A 9,565-nucleotide genomic window follows, 5' to 3' on the forward strand; every position below is an offset into this window, starting at 1 on the left:
CACACACCTCATTCTTTAAATACATTTTAACCCACTTTTGATCTATTTGACATTCAAACCTTTGGAAGCAATGCCAGAATATGGCATTTCAAATGACTTTATGTGAGGACTCTTTTTTTGCTTCTTTTTTTAGACAAAGTTTTGCTCTTGTTGCCCAGGCTGGAGTGCAATGGCGCGATCTCGGCTCACTGTAACCTCCGACTCCTGGGTTCAAGCGATTCTTCTGCCACAATGTCCCAAATAGCTGGGATTACAGACATGCGCCGCCACGCCTGGCTAATTTTGTACTTTTAGTAGAGACGGGGTTTCTCCATGTTGGTCAGGCTGGTCTCCAACTCCCAACCTCAGGTGATCAGCCCACCTCAGCCTCCTAAAGTGCTGGGATTACAGGCACGAGCCACCATGCCCAGCCATAAGGACTTTTTTTGTGAGCTGAAGATATGTGGATTAGGGAAAAAAATACTAAAATATTTAGGTGCATTCTTAACATTTCTGTGATTAAAAAGTCAGCCTGGAGATGGGAGGATCACTGGAGCCCAGGAGTTTAAGGCTGCAGTGAGCTATGATCGCATCACTGCACTCTGTACTGGGCCACAGAGCAAGACCCCATTTCTAAAAATAAAATAAAAATTGTAAAAGTCAGTCTTGTATTAATGGATATTCTTTTTTAGTTTTAACTTGCAAATCTCTCTAAGAAATTAATGACTTTTAGACATGTTTGGTAGGCTTCGTAAGTTTCAGATGCAACATCATAATCTTCAAAAGATCTGTGCTTTGAGGATATAATAGTTACTCCATGTTACAGTTTGGAGGAAGATAGGTGGAGGTAACAGGTGGGGTGGACAGAGCCTAAGTGACTTGCTCAGGGTTACCAACATGATCAGGGGCTTCCAGGGTTTTAAAGTTTAAAATTTCACGTGGACGACATGTTCTATCCTAGAATGTAGAGGGCAAAGAATGGGAAGGTAACTATAGAAACAAACAGCTTAGCTACTAAAAGTGAATATTAAATAAATTAAAATAAGTAGTTTTGAAGGTCATATCTATAGGTCAAATGAGAATTTAGGACAGTGCAGAAGAATCCCCCACCGTGATAATCATGATCCTCTCTCCATCTTTTAGTCTATCACAGTGGAGCTTCAGTTTTACTGTGCTCTCCAGCATTCGTTCCAGAAATTTGCAGGAAGTTGTCATAGAAATGGGATGGAAGCCAGCTACGTTAACTCTCCAAGCTTCCCCAGTGTGACCCTGATTTTATCCTGGAGCCAATTTTATACATTCGTTTCTTTCCCCATCCCATCTGCCCATCATAAGCTGCCCCGATCTGCAATCATCATGGGTGGCTAAACATTATTGCATAATCGGTCCTGGCCATAAAACTAGAAGCACAGCCACATCTTCAGGATCATAGCAATGCCAAAGTGAACATTCCTATGCAAATACCCTGTTGAACATGTGCAAGTGTGTGTAGAATGGGTTTCTTCAGCTCTACTTTCAATGAAGGGGTGAGGATAAGTACTACCAAGAGGGTTACAATGGAGGACAGAAGATCTGGGTCCAAGATCCTGCTCTACTGCAGCAGCACTGAGCTGGCAGAAAGCAGCAGGCAAACACCTCCTTCTCCTTCTTATTAGGGGATGTGGAGAGGCACTGCACAGGGAAGCGAGGCAAAGCAAGAAAAAAGTGAGCAGCTTCCCTCACAGCAGCAACCAAGTCACACTGCAGATGGTTAGACCGGCAGGCCTGCGTTCAATATCCAGTTAACATTGAGCAGAGACTGCCTTCCACCTGCAAACCAGGGAAAGGAAAGGAAATGGGCTTCGTTATCATTGGCCTCATTGACCAGTGGCTCTCCCTTTTTTATCTCCAGAGCTCATTTGTTGTCCAGACACCCTACATCTGCCTCTAACTGAAGCCAAAGGTAGAAGGTAAGAAGACTGGCAGCTTAGGGACATAAGCAGCGGGGCTCTTGCCTGGATACGGTGCCAGAGACTTGCTGTCTGCTCTTTCCTTCTACCATCCTATCCCACTCCCACCCAAGGGCTCTACAACAATAGGCTCTTAACAGGATAAAGAAGCCTTAGAACCATCCAAATCCATCCTAAACTGTAGGTGTATCAGTCAGGGTTCTCCAGAGAAAGACCACCAGTAGAAGATATATAAAAAGAGATTTTTATAACATATTGGCTCATGCAATTATGGAGACTGAGAAGTCCCATGATCTGCTGTCTGCAAGCCGGAGACCCAGGAAAGCCAGTCGTGTGGTTTGAAGGCCTGAAAGCTAGAGGCCTGGTGGCATAGATTCTATTCCAATTCTAAAAGCCTGAGAACCAGGAGAGCTGAGGGCAGGAGAAAATGGATGTTCCAGCTCAAGCAGTCAGGCAGAATTAATTCAACTTGCTTCTAACTTTTTGTTTTATTGAGACCCTCAATGGATTAGACGATGCTATCTGCTCTTCTCAATTCACCAACTCAAATGCTAACCTCTTCCAGAAATAATGTTTAAACAGCTATCTGGGCATCCTGTGGCCCAGTCAAGTTGATGGATAAAATCAACCATCCCAGTGGGTAGAACAAACACAACTCCCAAGAGGGAGACAGGGGCAATCTTTAAGGACAGTGCTTTCTCAAGGGCAGGAGGAGGGAGGAAGCACCACCTTAAAGAAGAATATGACGGAAAGCAGGAACAACGGAATCTATTCCACACACATATTTGCACATGTTCAAAAGGGTACATGCCCAAGAATGTTCATTTCAGCACTGTTTTTAGATAGCAAAAAAATAAAAATAAAAAGTTGGAAACCATCTAAATATCCACTAATAGTGGGCTAAATAAATCAATTACAACATGTTCAGATTATATTATTCAGTGAATACAAAAAATATATGAGATTGATATGCTCTTCAAGCTATATTATTAAATGAAAAAAACTCAAATTGCAGATTAATAATCTTATCATGCAAAATATTTTTTAAAATTTAAAATTAGATGTGTAAATAAATTTAATTTACATATATCCATGTACAAAAATGTCAGAAAAAGGTCTAGAAAAGTATATGCCCAAGTGAGGAGACAGTAGGGTTGCTGTGTCAAAGGGGACTCATATCATTTTATTCAATAGGCTTGATTATTAGAATATTTTCCAGTAACTGTGTGTTTTTGTATTATTCATGTAGTTATAAACAAAATTGCCTTTGTAAAAGCAGGTCTGACATTTTGAAATGTGGAACTGTAACTGACCTATGAACCACAGGAAAAAATCAAAATTTATCCGTTCCATCCTTATATTTTTGTTGTACAATGCCCTTGACAGAAAGTGGAGGTAATTTCCAAAGGCACCCTGACTCCCAGGAATCAAGATGGCCAAAAGGCATAATAATTTTCTGTGTTCAGTTGACATTTTGTTATCCAACTAAATGGACTCTTATCTTTCAGTTCTTTAAGGTTTAAAGGTCTTCCATAAAGACCTTTATGGAAAGTTTTGGCAGGAAACATCAAGCTTTGCAAGATGCACATTATATGACCCTCAAGGATGGAGCCTAAGACACTGTTTCACATTTGGGGTCTTCTCGCAGCCTCTGGTCCATGTTTTCCTCAAGATGGAGGCTGACCCAGTGTTGGTTGGCTGGCTCCCAAAGATTCTTCAGGGACATTGGCACTTTGCTTCCTTAAGGGTGCTAGAATACTTACATAAATAAAGAGCTTACTTCTCAAATATATGTAAATCTTAGGGTACTTTGATTTGGATGTAGCTTGACTTATTGTAATGTATTCATGGGTTTTTAGGTCTTAAGATTTATATTGAGAAGACAGTGGCAAAGCATAGAGCAGATAATAATCTTCAAACTGGCGACAAGGAAGGGTAATGAAATAATAGAACCAAGTAGCAGAAACCACAAGATCAAAAAGAAGGAATGGGGCTGGGCGCGGTGGCTCACACCTGTAATCCTAGCACTTTGGGAGGCTGAGGCGGGTGGATCACCTGAGGTCAGAGGTTCAAGACCAGCCTGGTCAACACGGTGAAACCCCGTCTCTACTAAATATACAAAAATTAGCCAGGCGTGGCGGCAGGCACCTGTAATCCCAGCTACTCGGGAGGCTGAGGCAGGGGAATCATTGGAACCCGGGAGGTGGAGGTTGCAGTGAGCTGAGATCACACCATTGCACTCCACCCTGGGTGACAAGAGTGAAACTTGGTCTCAAAAAAAAAAAAAAAGAAGAAGGGATGAAGAATAGATAAGTAATTTTGTAGAAACTGAGAGAGAATTCTCCCAGAGATGAAGTTATTGTATTTTTTTATTCCTTTCTATTGTCTCCTTTGCTAAAATGTTCCCACCTCCCGACTTAATAAAGAAATCCACAACCCTGTCTCATTCGTAAGTAGCTATGACGCATCTCTCTCCTTTAATTCCCAATCAGTAGTTGTGAATGGTTTCCCACTATCATCACCTTCACGGCTATTCAGGTACATTGGTGAGACTGCAGCATCAGCATGGCGGCACAGTATTAGCTCAGATAGACTCCATCCCCTAGGATATTTCTATAGAAGAACTTTTGTGAGAGAGTGAGTGGCTATAGGAAGAGGGTTTTCTAAATGCGGTGGGGTTTGGGAATGGAGATGTTAGGCTCACCTTTGACCCTGAGCTAGGCAAGTGGCCAGAGGGATGAGAAAGGATGGATTATCTAGGTCTAAACTATTAATAATATCCTCGCATTTGAAACTGGCCATGGCTTTCATAGCTTCTCTCACTCAAATTTGTATTACATGTCATGGCCAGTTTAATCTTCCAAACATTGTTATTACCACCTAACTCTCCTGTCTGAAATCAGTCGTGGCTGCCTTCTGCTTGTACAATAAAGTCAAAATACATTAGCTTGGCTGGCAGGGTCCTCTGGGAGTGAGCACTAATTTATATCTTCCCAAAGTCCTGGTGTTCTAGAAATGCCTGAATCCACACCTACCCTTGAGCTTCCCACTTTGTACAAGTATTTTCACTTAATTCTTTCTATAAAATATTGTGGGGCTTTGTTCTGAAGTTGGCTCCTTAAGAAGAGGAAATGTTTCAGGACAAAGGCAGACAGCTGTCTCTACTATTAAGGCTCTTTGATTTGGCTCAGTACATTCCAATCTTGCTTCCGTAAACCATCCTCATTTGCAATCGTGTTATCCACCACCTGAGTCCCACTGTGGTTACCTAGTTCTAATCTCTCCACCTGATTCTGGGGCATTTCAAGGTCTAAGTGGCAGCAGTAGGATGCCTTTCTTTCACTTGAAAGTTTTTAGTTTATTAATCCACACAATGTCTGTGGATAACATCATTGCAGCATCTTTACTCCTTTGGCTTTTTGCCAGCACCAACATTGGCCTTTGCCAACCCCCTGAGTTTCTTCATTCTATTCTTGCATTCGTCTCACTGCTTTCTTGAGGTCTTTTTCTTCTCATGGAGGCAGGCCATGTCTTGCAAGTCTATGTTTGGGTTCATGGTTCTTTACATAATCCAAAAAAATCATAAATCACACCAAAGTCAGCTATCTTGCCACCACCAAAATAAGTTCTGAATCCAAATACAAAGATGACATCCAATGTGGTCTTGTATATTTTGACTAATTTTTCCAGAATTTCTGTCTTAGGTACTGTTGCCTTCCCAGTGTTAAGGATATCTATGACCATTTGTTTCCTTTGAAGTAGTTGGTTGGTCCTGAGTTTCCTGGTCCAGATAGTTACTGTGTCATTCATGATGGCAGGTGATATGCAGGCAACCAGGGAAGAAAACTCAGGAGGATGCTTTAAATCAGATGAGTCTATCTGTTTCTGAGCACCAGATTGACACTGACCTAGTACGTGTATGTGTGTGTGTGTGCGTGTGAGTGTATACACATACACATTTTATGTGGTATTCATTAATTCTATCTATGGCTATGTAACAAATTACCCCCAAACTAGCAGCTCAAAACAAGAAATATTTAAGTAATTATTATTTCACACAGTTTCTGAGGGTCAGAAATTTATAGGCAGCTTAGTTGGGTGGTTCTCTCTTAGGGTCTCTCATGAGGTTGCTATCAAACCCTCAGCTGGGGCTGAAGTCATATGAAGGCTGGACAATGCACTTTCAAGTTCATTTGTGTGATTATTGGCAAGTCTCCATTCTCTGCAGGGCCTCGGTTCCTCACCACATGAGCCTCTCTCTACAGGTTCCCTGGGTATCCTCAAAAGCCAATGATGAGAGAGACAGAGAACAAAACAGGAGCTGCAGTGTCTTTTGACCTTAATCTTGGAATTGGTACATCATCATTTCTGCCATATCCTATTGGTCACACAGATCTGGGAGGGTACTATGGAAGGGTGTTCACACAAGGACAGAAGGATATTTGTGGTCATTTTGGTGGCTGGCGGCCACACCCAGCCATGTTTTTATGCCTTCTCATACACATTCTAACATCTTTGAAATTGGGGTGCATCTTATAATCAATGGTATGTCATAGTTTAATTGGCAAAATCTCTAGTTAGTGGTATATAAAGTAATCATGTGTCTTATAATTGTATCTTATTCAGGGAAACATCCCATAGGGATAGGAGGCTTTCTGACTCCTGGCTGTCTCAACCATGTTGCTCATGGTCCCATCGAAAGTCTAGTTCCTGTCCCACCATATGATGCTCAGCTCCTTTTCTACACCCTTGCCCACACCGGTCCTTCTGAGGTGGCTTCTTCATAACTTAAATGACTACATCAGGCCTAAATCCTCCAAAAGCTTTCCGTGACCACCCTAGAGCACCATAGTCTCAGTATCCTCTGTAGTCCCATAACACTTGTTAATGATTCCATCCATTCGGTGCTTAATTTTGTACCTTGTAGTAATTGTTTAGGTTTCATATGTACCTACTTCACACGTACGTGCTGTGTATATGCCCAGTGTGAACTCTAAATGTTGCTGTATGCATCTGGATTCCTGTTTTCTTTCTAAAGCAGAATTTTGGGACTCTTCATAAAACAACAACAACAAATCTCTGCCCCTTGGGTGAAATTTTATAACTAATCTGAAGACAAAATTATAATAATCAGAAGTGTACAACTACACAAAAATGTATAAGTCAAAGATGCAAAGGTTGAGTTAGAGCACCTCAGTTTCCAACAGTTTATCTACTTCATGATTATTTTGTTCTCTGTAACATCTAAGATTTATTTGAACATGACTTCTGTGCATTCCATTGCACCATGGGGTGGGGAAAAAGGTGTCTGGTCTATTTTTGCCCATGAAAATAGGAATTTTTTCTGGGAACAGGGTTAGGAACAAAAGATCAGTACCTAACAAAACTCCTGTAAGTGGTTTAGCTTATTGTCTTATAATATTTTTCAGGATTCATTTAAACAAGTGAATTGATTTCATCTATCTATCTATCTATCTATCTATCTATCTATCTATCTATCTATCTAAGTTAAGGGAGGTTCAACAGAATGCATATTATAAGAAAAAAAAGTTAAGGGAGGGTAAAATATATGAACTTCAAATAAAACTAACTAGAAATCCAGCAGACAGTATTGCTAAATTTGGGGATTTTCTTTCAGTTCCTTGGATCATTTACCATCCGCTTCCTTATAAAACAAGCAGTTCAGGATTGTTGCTGGAAATGCATTGGTAAGGCCCAGCCCAGCTCTACTCTGTCACTGGCTCAAAAGCACTTCTATCACCAGATATATATAAGAAAAAATGAATCATCACTTCTACCTCATATCACATCCAAAAATTATCTAGAAATGGAATATAGGCTTACACACAAAAGCTAAAATTATAAAACCTCTTTAAAAAGCATAGGGCAAAAATCTTTACATATTTGGGATAGGCAAAGTGGGTTAGGGCAGGTAGACTGTTCACTGGTCACCACTTTTCAATTCAGAGGGGCAGGAAGTAAGGCGTTTCCTTTCAGTCTTGGGTCTAAGCTGTACTGACCCACCTAGCCCTAAATACCTGACACATTTAACTGAATTTGGTTGGTATCTATTCTCAGTATAGGTTAGAGCCCAGAAAAGGGGATGATTCACTGGCACCTCCTCTGACATCTAAGAGTGCATGGATCTAATGTTCTTTAGTTCTTCCAGGCTTGGGAATAACTATCTTATAGATGACATTACAAGGGTGGATGAGATAGTGTCTATAAAACACTCTGAGATCTCTAGAAGAATGATGTCTAAAATTCACAAGGGATCACTACAGGTAACTACTCTTCACAAGAATATGTTCTGATTTGTTGTTTCCAAGAGTCTGTCTTCCATATGTCTTGGGATGTCTGTTGTCTTACTCTATTTTGTGCTGCTGTAACAGAACGCCACAGAATGGGTAATTTATAATGAACAGAAATGTACTTCTCACAGTCCTGGAAATTGGGAAGTCCAAGATCGAGGCTTTGGTATCTGGCAAGGGCCTTCTTGCTGCATCATACCATGGTAGAAGGCAGAAGGGCAAAGAGAGGGAGAGAGAGAAAGAGGCATACACTCATCCTTTTCAGGGTCAAATTCATCCTTTTATGATAAGCCCACTCCCACAATGCTGTGGTTTGAATGTGTCTCCCAAAGTTCACATAGGGGAAACTTAATTTCCAGTGTAATAGTGTTGAGAGGTGGGGTCTTTAAGAGGTTATTAGGTCATGAGGGCTCTGCGCTCATGAATAGATTAATGCTATTATTGAAGGAGTGGGTTATTGTGGGAGTAGGTTCCTGATAAAAGGCTGAGTTTGGCCCCCTTCCTCCTTTCTCTCACCCATGGGGTGACTTCCATCATGTGCAGGAAGGCCCTCACCAGATAATGGCACCCTGTTATTGGACTTCCCAGCCTCCAGAACTGTGAGAAATAAATTTCTTTATAAATTACCATCTGTGGTAGACTTTTATAGCAGCACAAAACAAACTAAAATGCGTGATAATGAACCCACTCCCATAATAATGACATTAATCTGTAAGGGCAGAGCCCTGATGGCCTAGCCACCTCTCATTAGACCCCAACACTGTTGCTCTAGGAATTAAGTTTCCAATATATGCTTTTTGGGGGACACATTTAAACCACAGCATCTGTGTTTAAACATTTATAGTTAGTTTCAGGGTTTGTGGGTGACTCAGGGAGCTGGTAGGTTAACACAATATACACGATATACCCTGCCTGTTCTGTGCCCTCTGCCTTCCTCCTTATTGTCTAGCTCCCCTTGAGCACGATGACAGGCAAAATTTGTTCAAATAAAGCAATTGAAGAGCTCTTTTGTTAACTTGATCCCTGAGTGTCTAAGTCCCTGAAACATGAAACGGAGACATGTCTTCAACTTAACAACATCACAGCCTCCATCCCTTGCACACCATGGGAAGCATTAATCATATTCATTAAGGATCTAGTTGCAGAGTATATATCAAAGGAGGAGGACAGAAATGAGGGAAAACAAGAATGTTTAACAAATGAACTAAAACAATTATGCAGCCACCCACTGAGTAGAGAGCTTTGAGCTCTGCTTCAAACGGGTTATGAAATAACTAACTGAGAAACTGTATTGCAATTGAGCTGGACAGCTATTTCAGAGAACTC

General features: G+C 41.1%; 1 pseudogene; it reads right to left on the reverse strand.

The window, feature by feature from the left end:
• Positions 1-5,331: 5,331 nt before the first annotated feature.
• On the reverse strand, positions 5,332-5,738 carry LOC129458575 (small ribosomal subunit protein eS24-like; annotated as a pseudogene).
• Between the last annotated feature and the right edge of the window lie 3,827 nt (positions 5,739-9,565).

This window comes from Symphalangus syndactylus, chromosome 19 (genome assembly GCF_028878055.3).
Source record: "Symphalangus syndactylus isolate Jambi chromosome 19, NHGRI_mSymSyn1-v2.1_pri, whole genome shotgun sequence".
In the NCBI taxonomy this organism is placed as follows: Eukaryota; Metazoa; Chordata; class Mammalia; order Primates; family Hylobatidae; genus Symphalangus; species Symphalangus syndactylus.